The 18,807-nt window shown below is 52.1% G+C and overlaps 1 long non-coding RNA gene across 1 annotated transcript; it reads right to left on the bottom strand.

Annotated features, from left to right (window-relative positions):
• Positions 1 to 11,536: 11,536 nt before the first annotated feature.
• LOC116583393 lies at positions 11,537 to 15,413 on the bottom strand. Its single transcript, XR_004282708.1, has 3 exons — positions 15,344 to 15,413; positions 15,094 to 15,223; positions 11,537 to 11,741 (listed from the first exon to the last, which is right to left on the bottom strand). It is a non-coding gene; the product is annotated as an uncharacterized LOC116583393 (long non-coding RNA).
• Positions 15,414 to 18,807: the final 3,394 nt, after the last annotated feature.

Raw genomic sequence — 18,807 nt, 5'->3', positions numbered from 1 at the left:
ATCAAAGCTCTACGTGGCAAAGAGCGAATAATAATTGTAGCTAACGTTGATTGGGGACTTCGCATGTGCCCAGCACTGTCTCACCGTCACAGCACCTCCGGGAGGTACGCACTGTCATCATTCCCACGACTGACGCACAGAGGGACCATGCTGTGGCCAGTGGTCCCGTAGCCCACGGTGATGGGACCAGGATTAGAAACGGAGGTGGCATGGCTGTTCTTCGTCACCTGGCTGTGTCCCCTCATGAAGGTGCGGGGAAAGATGGGGATGGGAAGCCCTAGAAGCCCGACACTAGTAGCTCTGGGTGCCCAGCCCACCCCGTGGGCAGCTACCAGTCAGGTCAGGCCAAATCCTAATCACCAGGGAGCCCAAGGGTTTCTGGTTCTGCCAGTCTCGCTGAGTGGGGACTGGGCACGGTTAATGTCCCCCCAGGTGGTGTGGCCTGGCTCATGGGCCCCCCAGAAGCCCAGATCCCCACCCTCACTTTTCTCCTGCCTGAGCAGATCTCTTCGTGTCTCAGTGTCCTCACAGACTTTCACAAGCTATAAGATTGGCTACCATTTGGTAAGCATCTGCTATGTGCTGGGAACTCTCCAGAAAAATTGTCTATTCTTCATGGCAACCCAGAAACGTATGTCTTATTAGTCTCTTTTAAAGATGAGGCGTCTGAGGCTCAGAATCCACTACCTTGGCAAAAGGCCACCCGGCCAGTGGCTCTTGTTTCCAGCCAGACCTGCTTAAACGCCAGAGTTCGTGAGATTTTCCTTCTTGAGCTCGCTTTCTTGAAGAGAAATATCTATGCATGCCAGACACTTCTCGGGAATTGTTTATTCGTGAAACACCCCTGCGATGTCCTGGCCCTGATCCGCATTTTACAAATAACGAAATAGGTTCAGAAAGCATTTGTAGGTTGTCCGAGGTCACACAGCTCAGTGGTATCAGGTCCGGTTTTCAAACCTGGATCTATCTACCGCCAAGCCCTCCCTCTTTCTGTGATGTTGTACGTGCGCAACGATGGTTAGCTAAATGCAACCGTTCTCTACGGGAGGTCATCTGGCTCTTTTTTGCCTCCCGAAGAGTGGAGAAAAGGGAACGTTTTAGAGCCGTAGTTGAAAGAAAGCAGGCAAGACACTTGGGATAACCTCTCGATTATGATAGTTCTAAGGCTCCAGAGCAAGAAGCCAGCAGGGGCTACGGAAGCCAGTTCATTTGTCTGTCCATCCATCCATCCATTCGTCCATCCCTGTTCTGTGAGACAGGAGCAAGAGCCCTGGGGTGTTCTGCTGGTGTCTCTGCTCCATGTAAGTCTGTGTCGCCTGTCCTGGGTGTGACCGCAGGGCAGGGAGGGGCCCCTGAAAGCAAGGGGTCATTCTGAAGGAGGACCTCCTGCCTCCATAAGAGAGGTTCTTCTCACTGTGCCCTCTCCCCCACGGGGCAGAAGGCAGGTCTCATGGAACATTCTAGGGACTGGCATGTCGGGACTCTTTCAGCTCAGGGAGAGAGACATGAGGCCAGAGGACCTGGATTGGGGAGAAGGGTTGCCAATTTTTTGGGGTTTCCCAGAGACCCCCTCACCCTTCTGGACCTAGATTTTTTGCATGGGAAGGAGTCCCCAAGCATGTCTACATGGCAAAGGGGAGTTTAGTGTGTGGTGGGGGGCGGGAAGGAGGGGGAACAGGAAGACAGATCATTCCGGAATCCCACTTGGCTTTTGTGGCTGCTGGTTCCACTTTATGGATTAATATTTCCCCAAATCACCAGCCTAGGATGATTGATCCGAAAGACCGTTCAGTGCATTTTGGGGATTCATCCTGCAAAATGTGCCCAAGAACCTCTTGTTGCTGCTGGTTCTGGTCCCACCCTGCACGGAGTTCCAGATCCTGCAGCGTGAGCCTTTTAAATTGGGATCTCCCGCTTCCCTAAACTCTCCATGGCCCCCAATTCCCTTGGAGAATCTTCAGTCCTCATGGCTTTATCTGCTACTTCTCCGATACTGCTTGACAGTGAGGCCTCTGCGGTGGCAGCCGGTGTAATTCGGTTCAGCAAATATTTACTGGGCCCAACCGTGCCAGGCACCACTTGAGATCCGGGAGGCAAAAGTGGCTTGCAGCCAGCAACCTGGGTCTAAAGCCCGAGCCTCCCGTTACTGGCTGAGCAGCTCTGGCCCAGGGAACTCATGTTCCTTAACCTCGCCTACGGGGAGGCTGCCCTGTGTGCCCCTTTCCTGTGTGCTGGCTCAGGCAGCCCTTACCAGGCCCGCATCAGGTTGAGTTACAGCCCATTTTACAGATGATAAAACCGAGAGGCCTTGGGACTTGCCCATTTATCCTAGTTCACCCAGCTAGCCTGGTGGAGTGGAGATTTGCACTCCCATGGGTTTGATTTCAACATCCATATTTCTACAACATGCCGTGGACTTGCTTGGGCCAGCCAATGTCTCAGAGCCTCAGTTTCCCCAGATGTGAAATGGGAGGAATTTTTTTTTTTTTAAGATTTTATTTATTTGTCAGAGAGAGGGAGAGAGAGTGAGCACAGACAGAACGGCAGGCAGAGGCAGAGGGAGAAGCAGGCTCCCTGCCGAGCAAGGAGCCTGATGTGGGACTCGATCCCTGGACACTGGGATCATGACCTGAGCCGAAGGCAGCTGCTTAACCAACTGAGCCACCCAGGCATCCCAAGGGAGGAATTTTATTAGCAACCTTACACCCACATTGTGAGAATTAGGTGAGGGCTTTGGAAAATGTCAACCGGTGTTGTTTTTTCATGGTTATGATTATGAAGGGGAGTCTCTCGGGGTCCCAGGAAACTACTCTACTCTGCAGCGTAACTGATCATATGACCTTCTTGCAACCTCAGGAAATCCCTTCCGGAGTAGGCACCTGTGACCCTTGCAGCAAGTGGGCTGCCTGGGCCCCTCCCCACTCTGGCATCCTGCCATAAGCATGGGACCCGCACAGCTGTCCATTACTTCTGTGCTCGGATTCCTTAGAGACCCATGGGGGTATCCTGGGGAGGAGGAGAGTCAGATGAACCACGGAATGTTCAAGGAGACCCTTCAGTATGATCTGGTGAAACTCCAACCCCATCGAGATACACGTATGGAAGCTGAGGCCCAGAGAGGGACAGGAGCTTGCCCAAGATCACACAGCTGGTTAGCGATAGAGGTGGGATGCCCAGGCAGCTGTTAGGACTCTTCCGGTGGGACTCAAGATCTGCCGATTGTGTTCACGTGTCACCTTCTCCAGCACATCAGCTCCAGGCCCCAGGACCCTGGGAAGGTATCTGTGGGGGATGGGTGGGGGGAGAGAAAGCAGAGGTGAGGAGGGCATGGGGAGGGAGGGAGGGAGGTCCAGGCACTGTCTTCTGAAAACCACTGGATCCGGGAGCTGAAGATATAATCCGGGGGCTCCCTAAACTGGCCAAGGACCCCAGGAAGCCCACCTGTAGCAAGCCAGGCGTCTGGCCCTGGAATCTGTTTATAAATGAGCTCCCTGGGTTCCCCAAGCGCTCTTGCTCTTCGGGGGCCAAGCCCCTCCCTTTGACAGAGGAGCACCTCCAGGAGGAGCAGGTCCCACTGTCGCCAGCAACGGGGTTGGTCCCGGCCCCTTCCCCTGCCTCCGTGTGTCTGGTTGACCAGCGTCCTCTGTGCTCACCGCCACCGCGGACCCCATAACAAACACACGGGGCCCAGGCCTGGAAGATCTATTAGTGGCACTCCTGTCACCGCCCGCAGAGCGGGAGGAGAGGCAGCCAAATGCTGTGCTAATTATTCTAGCTTCCAGCAGGGTCTCGGAGGTCCCAGCCATGGTAAATCTTAACTTTCATGCTATGGTGCACTGGGATGCAATTTACTTCAAAGAGAGCATAAATCCCCACTGCGCCGTGTATCAGAGGAGTGTTACATAAAAGTGGCCCATGTGCTTCCCACCCTGGCTGCCTGCGCTCTCCCCCACTCCCCTCCCTCCCTCCCCCTCTCCTTGTAAGTTTGAAAAAGGCAGCCCGCGGTTGGCTACACATCTCGCACGCAAAAACATTTATACACACGTCTGCTCCCAGCCTTATAAATCACCAGGCTTGGCGACTTGGCAGTGGGAACACAGGCGAGCTCTATTTTTACCAGCACAGGCCGCAGACAGCCCCCGGGGCCCCTCCTTTCCTTACAGTGACACCTTCTGGAGCAAGCTTCGGCCCAAAGCAGCCTTTCCGCTCTGGACCCATTTCTCAGGCTTTGGAAGCTGGTCACAGACCCTGGCCTGGTCCTCTCCCAGGCCTTGGGGAAATTCCTCCAGCAACAAGGTCCCCATCCCCAGGAGGCCCCACCCCCACGTCCCTGTCCCTAAGCGGTCTTGTCCCAGAGGGACAGGCGGGCATCACTGACGTCATGGTGAATGTCCACACAGGCTAGCACGGCTCATTAGGGTGTCAAGGGATCATGGGAATCGGGGAGGGGGCTGCCTACCCATTCCCCGCCCCTGGTCCCCCAAAGTGAGTCCCTCTTCCTCCTACACAACCGCCTGGCCGGGAGGGGGTGGGGTAGGGAGGCTGTCCAGTTGTGTTTCAGGCAATTACTTCCCCGTGAAAGACATCTGTTATCTCTACACACACACACACACACACACACACACACACACACACACACACACGGGATGAGCGGCCCGTGTGGTCGATGCACAGGCCTTGTGAATCCTGGCATTGTCATCCTGGCCCCGGCTAGGAGCCGGGGAGGGTGGCAGGGGATGCAGTGAGACAGAGGCTGGTCTGTCTCCTGTCCCCTGACCCCCATTCCCCCAGGATCCCCTCCCCCAGACCTCTCCGGAGGCAGCCGGGTCAGGTCGAATGCTCCTAATATCATCCTCGGGATCTATTCTCGTGGCTTCTCTCCCCTTGCAGCTGCTACCGGTAGCCGGGCGGGCTGCAGGCTGCTGAGATGGGGATCCCGGCAGCCTGGGATAGGAGTGGGGGGCTCTGCGGGTGGCTATGGCGAGCATAACCCTCCCTCCTGGTGGGCCCAGAGCTGCCTGGAAGCCCAGGGCACCTGGCGGAGATAGCTGGATACCCATGATGAGTGGGTCTCCCCTGAGTGCCATCCCTGGTATTCAGTGGTTTGTGAAAAATGCCCCCTTCACCAGTCACACACTGGTGACCCCGTTACGGGCCCTCTGAGCCTTGGTTCCCTTAGCCTTAGAAAGGACAGGGCTGCATGGGGGGAGTGGATTCCCTGGGCCAGAAGCTCCCTGCCAGGCCAGACTTGGGATCCCTCTTCTGCAACCCATGTCAACACTGTATAAACGTCGAGTGTTTTTCAGAGTCACTGGGCAAGCTACCAGGTGCGTCCTGGGTCCGGAAGTGGAAAACAAGCACCTTGGACCTGTGTCTAGCCAAGAACTCGGTCTACCAGCTCAGCTATGCTACGGCTTTCTATTTCAACATCTCCTTCCTCAGGACAGAAGCCCTGGGAAGGAGTCATCGCCTCACCCAACCTGCATTCAGGCTTTGACGGTGGGAGGAGAAGAAAGAGAGAAATGGTTTCGTGCCTCCCACTAACCAGGATCCCCCGCTGCCTGGCCCATGGAGAAGGCTGCTTTCTCCAGGCTGGCCTCCTGCTTCCCTCTCTCCCCACACTCTGCACAACGGCCGCCATGTTCTCTGCACCCGGAATGGGGCTGTCACATGGCTCATCCTTTTCCATCGACTTTGGAAGAAAAATGTCAGGGAGAGGGTCTGAGAGATCTTCAGGGACCCTCAGTCGGGTGCCTTGCCTTCCGTCCCTTCCCCTCCCTCTCCTACCCCTCCCGATCCCAAGCATGGCTTTGAGGCCGCTGATCCTGACGGGAGAAGGTTGTCCTAGTGTCCCAGCGGCATTGAACACCAGGCGAACGTGGAGGTGGGGGCCGTCGGAAAGTCAGCCCTGTGCGGCTTTTGAAACCTGGCAGCAAATTCTTTGAGACTTTTCCAACATGGCCCTTCCCCTTGTACCTGGGTGGGCTTGTGACGGCTTCAGCCCAAAAAGCACACTACAAGAGTGATACCGTGTGACTTCTAAGACTAGATCCAAAAAGGCCACGCCAGTTCTGTCTTCTTGGCTGAACAGCCCTGCTTGGCGCCCCACGCTGCCATGTGGGAAGCCGAGTACTGGTTGCCGTTGGGCCATGCGGAGGCCACGCAGGCCACGCAGAGAGGCTGCGCGTGGATGGGACGATCCGCAGTCTGGGTTGAACCCAGCTTTCGAGTCATTTTAGCCCGAGTGAAAGAGCTTCGGGATGATTCTAGCCCCCGGCTCTTGGGTCACCCCTTGGCCATTTGGGTCTCCCCTAGTGAGAGCTTAGACGTGGCGGAACAGAGTCAAGCTGCCCCAGCCCTCCTCCTGTCTGGATTTCTGACCCACTGAATCCAGGAGCATATTAAAATGTTTGTTCTTTATACCATGAGGGTTGGATGGTTTGTTAAACGGAAAGAGATAACAGGAACAGCCTTCTCAGCCCGGGGTCCTGCCTGACATCCAGCCTAATGTATGAAGACATGGACACCTGTTTTCCATAAAGGAAGCAGGAAGTTTTCTAGAAGCCCAAGAATGGCACTGGGCCAAAGGATCTGCTGTGTGGACGGCATGCTTAGCCCCCAGGCTGCAGAATTATGCTGGGTTCCAGAGGGCAGACCTGGCAGCGTGACCTCCGGGTTAGCCTCCGTGTTTGAGTGAGACCCAGGAGTCCATGATTTCCTTGGTGCTGTTCAAGTCTCATTTCATTTCCTGTGTGGCCCTGGGTCTTTCTGGCTGCTGTTGGGGAAAAGGAAGATGTCCTGATCCTCTTCTTCTCCCCCGGTTTGTAGCTTGGCCGTAGGGAGGATGGTTCTCGGGCACAAGGGGAAATGAGAGCGTGTGAACATGCGAGAGTGAGAGCAAACACACATCTTTTTGTGGTTTATCTATCAAAGGACAGAGGAGGAATTCCCACCAGGGCACCAAAAATGTCACCTGGCCCTGTGATGTACAGGCCTTAGCGGCCACTCTCTAACTTCACAAAGGAGTGGTTGGCGGCACTTGGCCGCCTGTAACTAGAATCAGCCTGCGGGGCTCTGCTTCCTCCAATTCACAAGGAAATCAGACCTGCTTTCTCCACCCTTTGCAATCTTCAAAAGAGTGACCCTGCATTCAATATTTAAGTGCATCATGGGTCAGAAATCCAGACAGGAGGAGGGCTGGGGCAGCTTGACTCTGTTCCGCCACGTCTAAGCTCTCACTAGGGGAGACCCAAATGGCCAAGGGGTGACCCAAGAGCCGGGGGCTAGAATCATCCCGAAGCTCTTTCACTCGGGCTAAAATGACTCGAAAGCTGGGTTCAACCCAGACTGCGGATCGTCCCATCCACGCGCAGCCTCTCTGCGTGGCCTGCGTGGCCTCCGCATGGCCCAACGGCAACCAGTACTCGGGCTTCCCACATGGCAGCGTGGGGCGCCAAGCAGGGCTGTTCAGCCAAGAAGACAGAACTGGCGTTCTGTCTTCACCAGTCACACACTGGTGACCCCGTTACGGGCCCTCTGAGCCTTGGTTCCCTTAGCCTTAGAAAGGACAGGGCTGCATGGGGGGAGTGGATTCCCTGGGCCAGAAGCTCCCTGCCAGGCCAGACTTGGGATCCCTCTTCTGCAACCCATGTCAACACTGTATAAACGTCGAGTGTTTTTCAGAGTCACTGGGCAAGCTACCAGGTGCGTCCTGGGTCCGGAAGTGGAAAACAAGCACCTTGGACCTGTGTCTAGCCAAGAACTCGGTCTACCAGCTCAGCTATGCTACGGCTTTCTATTTCAACATCTCCTTCCTCAGGACAGAAGCCCTGGGAAGGAGTCATCGCCTCACCCAACCTGCATTCAGGCTTTGACGGTGGGAGGAGAAGAAAGAGAGAAATGGTTTCGTGCCTCCCACTAACCAGGATCCCCCGCTGCCTGGCCCATGGAGAAGGCTGCTTTCTCCAGGCTGGCCTCCTGCTTCCCTCTCTCCCCACACTCTGCACAACGGCCGCCATGTTCGCCACGATGCATTTATTTATTTTTTAAGATTTTATTTATTTATTTGACACACAGAGAGAGAAATCACAAGTAGGCCGAGAGGCAGGCAGAGAGAGAGAGGGAAGCAGGCTCTCAGATGAGCAGAGCCTGATGCGGGACTCGATCCTAGGACCCTGGGATCATGACCTGAGCTGAAGGCAGAGGCTTAACCCACTGAGTCACCCAGGCGTCCTCCACAATGCATTTAAGCAGTTGCTGGATTGAGGGGCACCTGGGGGGCTCAGTGGGTTAAGCCTCTGCCTTTGGCTCAGGTCGTGATCTCAGGGTCCTGGGATCGAGCCCCACATCGGGCCCCCTGTTCAGCAGGAGGCCTGCTTCTCCCTCTCCTTCTCCCCCTGCTTGTGTTTCCACTCTTCCTGTTTCTCTCTCTCTCTCTGTGTCAGATAAATAAATAAAATCTTTTTTTTTTTTTTTTTTAAATAAACAGTTGCTGGCTGGTATCATCACACAACAGGATAGTCCGGCTCAATTTTACATACAAACCTCAGTTGGTGACAAATTCCCATTTGTCTGGTCCTTGACCATGGCACACTCTGCGTTTGATCCCCGAAGTGCTCGGAAGCCTGGAATGATGAATCGTTTGCCACAGAGCGAAAGATCACAACCCCGACTTGAAAACACAAATCTTCTTAAGCTTGTTTTGGCTTGCTGTCCATCGTAACTTGGCAGTGCTCATCTTTGAAGGGACACCTCTTGGCTAAGCGGTAAACTTGACCATGAGCAAGAACCCCATAAGCCACTAAAGTTTGATTAGTTGGGATCAAGATTTAGAAATGAGACTGTGGAGAGGAGGAGAGGGACAATTCAACTCCCTGGAAGGATGGCGAGGTCTTCGGGAGGTGGAGAAGCCTTAGTAAACATGTTTCTGTCTCAGTGGCCCAGGAGGGAGGGTGGGTGGGTGGGGCCAGGGGGCGGGGTTTGGACTTGTAAATAACTGATGTCCTTCTGGTATCCATCCTCCTCCGTCATGTCCTAGGAAGCAGCCACCTGTCTTCCAGCTGTCTGGGACTGTCTGCTGGAGCAAGTGACATCACGGTGACCAGAAACCACCTCCCCTTTGTCTGGAGCAGTTATGATGTCATTTTCTCTGGCAGAGAAACAGGATGTTGGCAGCTGGGACTCCTCTGGGTCCTCCTGAAGTGATAATTGCCTTAGATTTTGTTATAAAGTGCAGCTGCTAATTATCTTGTTAAATCACAGCCATATACTTTTTGGATTTTTTTTTTCTTCCTTTGCAATCCATTTAAACAGTCTGGGAGAGTAAATAGAGCCACATACCCCAAACAAAAACAAAAACACAACCCAGACGCACACACAAAAATCTCTGCTTCCTTCAGACACCGTAAAAATAATTAAAAAAAAAAGAAAAAGGCCCAGATAGTACATAATTAGATTGCTTCCATTAAAAAGTCATCATTTCAACATCCTCATATAAATATCTGCACCCCATTGCATATTTTAAGCTATTGCATAATAAGCCCCCAAGTGAAAAACAGCAAAACTCATTTCCTGACCACAAAAGGAGAAAGGAGTCACTATGTGCTCGGAGTTCCAAGGAGAACTGGATTACATTCCTCCCACACAGGCTAGAGGGAGATGGAGTTCAGTGCTCTGGGGGAGAGAATTATGACAACACTTAACCGCTGTGACCCACGCTGCTCTGCGCCGCTCCGTGCCTCTCCACGCCATTGGCCATTAGACGCGCAGCTCCCACGGAGGTCAGAGGGAGGAAGAGGAGGCCCTGGCCCCTCCATTTGGAAACCCTGCCCTGGGTTCCAGCATCAACAGGTGAAGGAGCATTAGGTGTGGCCTGAGCATCTCTGCCATTTCTCTTGATTGGTCATTTCAGGCTTCTGATCTGTGAGGTTCTGCTGGAAGTTTGCCAAGTGGGGCCAGAGAATGAAGGTGGGCACCACCTTCATATGTATCCATGCCCAAGACACCTACCATCCTACCACCATCTCCCTTCTTCTTTACCCTCATGAGGGATGCCTGGCTTGTCCCCTACTGTCTGGCACTGCAAAGGCAGCTATGATGGACAGCCTCAGTCATGTCCTGTCATGAACCATGCAAGAGTTTCTTGGGGGAAACCCAGGGGATTTCTAGGTCATTCATAACGTTTGCACAGATTTCACTCCTCTGGACATCATCTGATTCTCCTCTAGAATGGCAGTAACACCTTGCAGTCCCACCAGCAGTGCATGATGGTCCCCCTTTCCCCACATCTTCTACAGTACTGGGTTTTATTCACCTTTGTAATTTTCGCCAATGTCTTAGGTGTGAAAGGATGCTGTTGGACTTTGCATTTCTCTAATAACTCGTGGGGGTTGATTATCTCTTCATTTGGGGATCCTGATCAATGAATTCTTACCTATATTATTGGGCCTTTCTCTCCCTGCACTTTTCCCTGTTTTATTTTTTAAAATAATTCTCTAAGAGTTTCTTATCTGTTTTGGTAACAGCAAACACAGACAGATACCTTAAGACCACACATGAAGGCGACTTATGACAATCTGTAACTTGATTATTGTTTATGTTTTCCCCTTTAAAGTCTGGTTCACTTATTACTTTTCATGTTTAAAAAAAAAAAAAGAAAAGGGAAGAAAAAAAATCAAGCATGATGGTTTCAGAACAAGTGAGAAAAAAAAAAAAGAAATGACTTTCAGTTCCTTGTCTACTTTGTCAGAGACAGGAGGAACAGGAAGAGAATTTGAAGGATGGAAAGCTAGATTAAAAGAACAGAAAGGAAAAACAGAAAAGTCTAGAAGAGGAATTCAGAAAGGGAGAGAAATGTTGATTAGGGAAGGAGCCAGACAGACACAGAGAGAGGGAGGAGTAGAAATAAAGAGGAGGGGTAGAGGGGGAAGAGAGAGGGAAAAATGTAGAAAAAGACAAAATAAAAGAGATGCATGAAGATGGACATCCAGAGAGAGAAAACTTTGAGTGGGGTTTGAGCCTCTTCTGAACCCATCTGCCATGCCAGCGTATCTCACCATCTCCTTGGCCTTGGACTCCTTCTAGATCTTCTCTCTAACGTGCTCTGGTGTGAGAATCCAGAACCCATTTCTCACCCAGGAGCTGTTGTGGGCTGGATCTGACTGGGTCAACACAATGATCAAGGCTCTGACGCCACTGCCTCTGGTTCCTTCTGTTTCCTGTGTAGAGATTTCCCAGTTCTGGCCTGTGTGTTAGTCTCCAGCGGGTGACAGAAAGGATCACGCTCCCTAAACAGACTGCGAACTTCCCGCGGGCAGAGTCCACCCCTTGGCCAGCAGCCCTCCCTCCCCAAGGCTCGTGCCACAGCCCACCATCCACGTCCATTAACACTTGCTGAACGGATGAGCCAAGGCGTCCTGCCATCAATCTTCTCAGCGCACGTCACATTGCACGGACCCACCAGCAGCCAACCTCTCAACTTCTCCTGCATTGGTTTCTCAGAGAAACAACCATTCAGCTAAGTACGAAGGGCCCCGTTGTCACGCCATACCCACATCGAGTCTGTGGAATGCTGATGGGAAGGCAAATGGTGCAGAGTCTGTGTTTCATGTGGACACGTTTCAAACCTCACAAATGATCCGAGCAAGGAAAGAGTGTGGTTCCCGTGAGCAGGCGTGGCGTGCGTTTGGAAGGCAGTCCACATTCCAGCAGAGCATTTGTTCTGAGCTGTGTCACGGGTGCCTCTGCCAAGGGAAATAAGGCAGTTTTATGCTTTTGATAAGATGTGCACAGGATGCCTGCCGGGAGGGTCTTGAGGCTTTGTGGAACCTTGGCCAAGGATGGAAGCCCTGGAAAAGCACAGGACGTTTCCCTGGTGTTTGTTGAGTGGCATGGGCGGAGAGCGCTTGTGTTTCTCCCAAAATGTGGGATCACACATCACATTTGCACATTCTAGAAACTCAACGGGTGGGGGACGAGGGGGAACTCCACAGAGCTCACAGCAGTGGCCCCTGACACTTCCTAAATCAAGTTGCTTTCTCATGTGAGTCCAACAACATATCACAAATATCAGTCTGGCCTCTTTAATGAGCACTGCATGGTAGCCGAGACACTTAACGGTAGGCAACACCTTTTCTGGCAAGTCCTGATAGGATGCTTTATCCGGCTACTTTTTTTTTTTTTTTTAAGGTTTTATTTATTTGACAGAAAGAGACACAGAGAGAGGGAACACAAGCAGGGGGAGTGGGAGAGGGAGAAGCAGGCTTCCTGCTGAGCAGGGAGCTCAATGTGGGGCTCGATCCCAGGGCCCTGGGATCATGACCCTAGATGAAAGCAGACGCTCAAACACTGAGCCACCCGGGCACCCCACTTTTTCTGGCTATTCAAGAACTGAATGAATGAGCAATGCAAGAGGGAGTTGGAGTTTGATTCTTGCTGCCCTGTGGAGCAAAGCCAGGGTGGTGAGGCAGCCAGAGCTCAGGGAGCCTGTGGTTTGTAGTGATGGGGGCAGTGCTCTTTTCTTTTCTTTGTAATTAAACTGTCCTAGGCTCTACTCCCTCATTTTGCATCAAGAGACTTTTGCCTCCCCCCCCCAACTTATTTATTTGAGAGAGAGAGCATGTGTGCACAAGCAGCAGACAGAGGCAGAGGGAGAAGCAGGCTCCCCACTGAGTAGGGAGCCCGACATGGGGCTTGATCCCAGGTTCCCCAGATCATGACCTGAGCCAAAGGGAGATGCTTAACCGACTGAGCCACTCAGGTGTCCTGGATCAGGAGAGTTTAATAGTTTAGTTCCTTTCCCCTTTGCTTCCCCCACCCCCACTCTGGATTTCTTTTTTTTCTCCCCAGCAAAGAGTTGAAATGACACTCAACTACAGGGATGGAGTTTTGTCTTAAGAGGGGGGTGAAGGAAAGGCAGGGTCCCACCGGGAGTGAAAATGCCATCTGTCCACCAATTACTAAGTGCCAATAAAGTCTTGTCTTGTCCCCAGTACCGTGGGGTAGGGGTTGGTGTCATCTAAGATGTGCCTTCTGTGCTCAGAGATCTGATAGTCTAGGAGGGAAGGCCTTTACCTCAGAGAGCCATGGTGGAACAGAAGGCAAGACAGGACCCTATAGTATCAGTTTCAGAACATCTAGACCTGTGGCTGTGGGAGTTGACATGGAAGTAGAGGGGTAAGGAAGGCCTCCTACAGGAGTTGTGAGGCATGCAGGAGGGGTTTGCTAGAAGGGTTGAAATGGGTCGGGGAAGACTGCAGCTGTCTGACAGAGAAGCATCGCAGTAAGGTGGAACCAAATGCATTTTCAAAGTCCGCCTGGCTCAATGTGTCCATATCACTTGACTACCAAGTCCTGCCTCCCCCCAAACCTACTATGGTAGATTATTTGCAAACATGGCTGCAACCAATCTTTCCACCTCCCAGGCCCCTGTGCAAAGTGACTCTGCTTTTCTTTCCATGAAGACATAGAGTTTATTCCTCCTTGTGATTTGCTTTGACCAAAGAAGGTGGTGGAAATGATCCTGGGTGACTTCTGACATTTGACCAGGTAGCATGAACTTTCCCCCTCTCTGGGCCCCCTGAGACCACCATGATGTGAAGAATCCCAGTCTGGCCAACTGGATGGTGAGAGGTCATGTGGAGGGCAACTGGGGCCCTCTAGCCAACAGCCGACACCAAGTTCTAGACATGTGAATGGGGTCGCTTGGGACCCTTCAATCCCAGTGGCCCCATCCTGGGGCAGCAGCGGCATGAATGAGCCCTTGTGAGACCAGAAAATGAACCATGGGAGGTACTAAATTGTTGTTTCGGGCTGCTAAGTTCTGGAGTGTTTTGTTACACAGCAGATCTAACAGCAACACTTACTGAATCAGAATCTTTAGGAGTGTCTAGCATCAGTTCCCTCTTTGTCCCGAAATAACATGCTGATTTCATTCAGACAACAGTCCTTCCTCGACTCTAAGTGGTCTCCGTGGTGCTGACAGTCATTGTGTCCCACGGCTGACATCCTCCTAACCAGTCACCTGGAACATTCTATTCTAGAGTCACAGTAATTGGTTCAGGGATGCCTGGATTGAGTAAACTGGGCCCATTGGCCGCTTCCCTGAGATTAATTATGCGAATCTAGAAAAGACTTTCTTGTCCACTGGGATCTCAAGCTGTAAAGGCCACCAAATCCTCAGGCCAACAAGAGTCCAACTTGGACTGCACACAAAACCAGGACAGAAAGGTGGAGAGAGAGGGACAGAACCCTGACAACATCATTTGAGCCTTTGGAAACAGTCAAACTGGAATTTGATGAAATCCCAGACTTCCTAGTTATGAGGCAAATGGGAATTTGAGTTGGGTTTTGGTCTCTCACCTAATAAATATGGTAGCCACACCCTGCTTCCCCAGGGGAGCTATTAGTGCTTGTATAACCTACATTATTCTCCTTTCTTGGCCTCACCCATGGCATTTGTGGCAGATCGTATTCTGGCTCCCAATTCGTTACTTCGTCCTGTTAATAGGATTATACAACCACGCCAATGGGACTTGGCAGGCCCTCCCGTTAGAGTAGGCTGAGTATATCGCCCTGTGCCATTCATGGTGCTTTGCTATGTAACTTGTTTTGGCCAATGGGAACTCAGCGGAAGTGATGTGAACAGAGGCTTTAAATACGCTCTTGTGGTTTGCATTGGCTTCTTGCTCTCCTGCTGGCTCTTGGGAGAACATGGCTGGCAGCTCTGGTCTCAAAAGGCAGAGTTAGGTGGAGCAGTGCTGAAACCAACCTGCCTCTGGGAGCCAAGTTCAACTGAGGAAAAATGAGTTGTTATTACTGGAAACTAGCCAGACTTGGGAAATGTTTGTCATGCAGCAGTATTGGGAGAGACCTGACTGATATAAGGCACAAGCCAGGGGAGTCTACAATATTAACTAGATTTTGCTTCCCTCTCCCCTTTCCTTGGACCTCTATTTCCCCATAACACTTGGTATAGGTGTCTCTTCTGGAACTCATCCTGGTGTATGGGGTCAGTGTGTCTCTGTCCAGCTCCCCTGATAGCCCAAGAGACCCCTAAGAGCCTGGCACCATGCCCAGCACTTTGTAGATGCTTACCTGGGCTCAATCGACGACAGACTGATGAGTGGAATGCGTGTCTCAGTTGCTCCTTTCACTTGTTGATGAGGCTGGGGTTGGGGTCCCCCACCCCTGCAACATCTTTATTAACTTCCACATAAAGGCCAACCTTGAAGGGAGAAGCAGAACAGCAGTGAGCCCCGATACTCAATTCTGAACATAACATGTGATACCGTGTTTTAACCTCTTGGGAAGTTACTTAACCCTTCTCAAATGTCAGTTTCCTTACCTGGAAGTTAGCTCTACCTCCCAGGAGTGTAGCGAGGAGTAAAGAACCATCAACAATAACAAATAATGATAGTAATAACGAACATCCATAGCTCTTACTAGGCACCAGGCGCCTTACACACATTATCTCTTTTCACTCAGACAACCGTCCTCTGAGGTATGGATCTTGTTCTAGTTTATCAAGGAGGGAACAGAGGCACAGAGAGGCACGGTAACTTGTCCAAAGTTACGCAACTGTAAGTACAGGTGTTGGGATCTGGACCCAGGCAGTTGGGCTTCCATCCGTCTTTGTTCATAAATCCCAAATGTATGGGTACCTCGTGGGGCAGTAACAGATTTCTCAGAAACAAGACCCATGCGCCGGCCACTAAAGGCTATTTTCAAATATCCCAATGTAATATCACAAAGGTTTAATCAAGTCATATCTGTGTGATGAAAAACATGGGCTTGAAAAATGGTGCCTGTGATGTATCCGGCCGTCGTAATGATGGAGCTGAATCTCCCGCACAGCCGATCCGATTGTCTCTAGAAATCATCACTCATGAAGGCATCGGGAGAAAAATGAATCGACCCCAGAGGCCACATGGAGAGACAGCTCCCGGGTGAGCCGCTCTAGGACAGAGCAGAACTGGGCCCCAGGCAGCTGGGGAAGCCAAAGAGAATTATATTTAACATGAAACATAAACACCGTCTCAAAAGCGGACGGTGCGGAAAAATATAAATTTGATCATTGTCTGGTGAGTCAGAAATCCAGTGGCCTTCGAATCCACAGCTGCACACTTTGAACTCCGCAGCACCGCAGACGATGAAACAGAGTTCTTCATTAAAGAATGCTTGTAAGAGCGGGGAAATGGTCATGGTCTTGTGTCTGGGCTGGGGCGGCCAGCGAACAGAGGGCAGTCACCAGGGAGCAGAGAGCCGCGGGGGTTCATGTCTGTGAATGTGGCCGCGTGACTCAGTCTGAGCCTTCGCAACACAGCCGCCAGCCTATCATGAATCCCTCTGTGCTGGGTGGCTGCCTGTCCGGCCGGGCCTCAGATGATCAAGCCTTCCCTCCAGCTCCTCAGATTTTCCCTTCCGCCCAGGGCTTCAGAGTTCTCCAGAAGCAGCATGTGTATATGCGGATTGGGTAGGAAGCAAAGGCGGCCCTCCTCCAGCCGGGTGTTCACTGGGTCCTTGGCCCAAACATCTAGGGCCAGCTGGTTCCCCGCTGCTCAGCCCAGCTTAGAGAGAAGCTTCCTGAAGGTGCAGGCTCCACTCCAGCTTGTTGGATTACCACCTCTGGGGGGCTACTTGGTCTCCGTTGGGGGTTTGGCCAAGGGCGTGGCTTGGTCTCCATTTTCCCTGGCCCTGCCGCACGCGGGTCTGAAAGAGTCTGCAGTATGGGGGGAGGGAGGCAGGGGGGCCGCCTGGCCCTTCTCTGCCTCATCCAGGGAGCTCAAGACTGGGGTGGGGGCTCACGTTGCACTGTTTAGCCTGTCAGTCAGCGAACATTAGTTGAACATATGCCATGAATTAGTTACTGTAACGAGCAATGTCAGTATTCCTTATATAGATTTTAACTTTTCTTTTTCCCCCTTTGCCGGTCCCCATACGTGTAGTGTGCTTTCTCCACCCAGCACTGGGGGCTCGTTTGTGCGAGCCATCCTGCCTGCCCATCGCCCCTGCTCCCCCAGTCCCAAGACCTACCTTAACCAAAGCCTGGCAACGAGGGAGCAAGTGGGTCCGGCTCCCTTTCCCTCTGGACACTCTGAGACGCCTGCAGGAGCAGGCTGACCCATCCCCGGCTGGGAGCCTTGCTGGAAGTCACATCTTCTGGACTTCTCCCTTCCCTGTCTTGTGTTCCCCGCTCCCTCTCTGTCTGACCTCCCCTGGGAAAGTGGGTCCTTAATCAATCGCTTGTTCATGACTTCTCGCCTCAGAACATGCTTCTGGGGGAACTTGGTCTAAACCACTCACCCTTCTGGACAAGAAAGATGGTGCAAGGTCCCTGCCTCCGTGATGGGCTTGTGCCTGGACACATTTCTGGTCCAGACAGCGGACTCCAAAATGGGTGTGATTGTGAGGGGCCCTCCATTATGTGACAAGGACTGTTCAGTGATCCTGGTGGAATTTGTGTTTGTGTTCCTCTTTAATACGTTCTATTTCTGCGCCCGCTTCATCAACAAAGATCATGCCGGTACATGGCAGAAAAGAAAACACAGCCATCTGAACCCAGCTGCGGAATGAGTGTGTGATATGCCCCCACTGACAGGCGACTGAGATCGAAAAGCCTGAACAGCAGCGGTGGCTGGACTGGTGGGGAACCCAGCGAGCGCAGTGATTAAGGCACCTTCAAGGTCCTTTCCATTCCAAACAGACCCCGCCTCTCCGGCTTTCCCCACCAGCTTTGTCTTTTTGCCCCTTCATCCTTTCTGCGGCTTTTCTTTGGGTCTTCTCCAAGTTCCACAGACCTGGCATTAATTGTAAGGCCCGATATTCCTATAATTGCAGGGTAAGTATTTTTGTGCGGATCACAAGCCTGACCTCCTTTGTTATTTAGTTTGAGCTGGATTCTCCGTGGACAGAGGGAGAGGCATGAAATGAGTAAATATTTAATTCAGGAGAAGCCTGCGGCTTCAAAATGTTTTCCCATTTGCTCAGGCCTGGCCCGCAGATGGAAGCTGCTGTTCGCGCAGCTCTGGGTAGCACCCTGCGAGGAAGGCCCGGCCTTGCCCCAGACCTCAGTGCTCCTCCTGGCAGCGCCGCAGAGACTTGGAGCGCGGGCCCGTGGGAGCCCAGGAAATGACCACACGGCAAATCGAAATCGATGAACAGACATCCGCAGGTACTCTTTGCGGCCACATGAGCCATGCTGCCATCAGTAGTTCCCGAAAATTCCATTTGCTGGAGGAGTCCTGGGCCAGGGAGATGGAGGCCGCCTCGGGATGAGGACTGAGGTGGGAGAGTGGGGTGGAGGAGGGCAGGTGACAGACAGGAGGCTCACTGGCCGGGCGACGGTGTCCAGAACCTGGAAGTGGGATCTGGGTGGTGAGGGAAAACACTCTGCTCCTGGTCTTTGAGGATGTGCTCAGCAGGGGAGTTTTCCAGCAGCTTCATCCTCCAGGTGACTGGGGGCTCCTATCTGAGAGCACGTGAACAGGATGCGGGCTCCAGTGTCCTCTGTTATCGTGGGGCAGAGAAGCTGTTTTCTAAAATCATGTGGTTCACCTAGCCCTCAGTTGTAACATGTCTGGGCCAATGGACATCTTAGCATTAGGCTACAAAAAAAACAGAAATGAATGAGACCGAAACCGATATATAACCAAAGGTACAAAGGAATACTGTTGTAATTTACAGACTGCATGAGCACAGTAAGTTCCCAGATGGAAGAGAACTTGTTTTAAATGACTTCTGTTAGTTTCCAGATAGGGAAGGATGCTTGGAAATACTATTAAATGATAGCAATGACGATAAACTTATTTG

This window comes from Mustela erminea, chromosome X, assembly GCF_009829155.1.
Source record: "Mustela erminea isolate mMusErm1 chromosome X, mMusErm1.Pri, whole genome shotgun sequence".
Classification (NCBI taxonomy): Eukaryota; Metazoa; Chordata; class Mammalia; order Carnivora; family Mustelidae; genus Mustela; species Mustela erminea.
The sequence above is the reverse complement of the archived record's forward strand: the minus strand, read 5'-3'. Positions and strand labels throughout refer to the sequence as shown.